The 510-nt window shown below is 45.1% G+C and overlaps 1 non-coding gene across 1 annotated transcript; it reads left to right on the top strand.

The window, feature by feature from the left end:
- The first annotated feature begins 403 nt into the window (after nt 1-403).
- On the top strand, nt 404-510 carry LOC148567893 (small nucleolar RNA R71). The gene has a single exon (XR_015881554.1). It is a non-coding gene; the product is annotated as a small nucleolar RNA R71 (small nucleolar RNA).

Raw genomic sequence — 510 nt, forward strand, 5'->3', positions numbered from 1 at the left:
TTTGGTGTATGGGTCATGGTGCTGCCTAGGTGAATTTCCAATGTAGTTGGCCTGTTCCTGATCACCCTCTGCCTCTTCATTCACTCCTTCTTGAGTTGCTGCTGAAGTGGTGATTGCTGCTACTTGATTCCTCTCCATCTTCTTGGTGAGGTCAGCTAATTGCTTGGTAATCATCTTGTTTTGAGCTAGCAGTGCATCCACGTTGTTCAGCTCCATCACTCCTCTAGTGTTGCCTCTTTCAGAAGCATAGAAATAGTCATTCTCAGCTACAGTCTCAATGACATCTATGGCTTCTTCAATGGTCTTCTTCTTGTTCAGAGATCCCCCGGATGAGTGGTCTACTGCTTTCTTTGATTCATATGAAAGACCTTCATAGAAAATGTGCAACTGCACCCATTCATTGAACATATCCGGCGGGCATCTTCTTGTCAGGTCCTTAAACCTCTCCCATGCTTCATATAGAGTCTCACCATCTTGCTGCCTAAAGGTTTGTACCTCAGCTCTCAACCT

Source organism: Arachis ipaensis, chromosome B4, assembly GCF_059453495.1.
Source record: "Arachis ipaensis isolate K30076 ecotype BB chromosome B4, ASM5945349v1, whole genome shotgun sequence".
Lineage (NCBI taxonomy): Eukaryota > Viridiplantae > Streptophyta > Magnoliopsida > Fabales > Fabaceae > Arachis > Arachis ipaensis.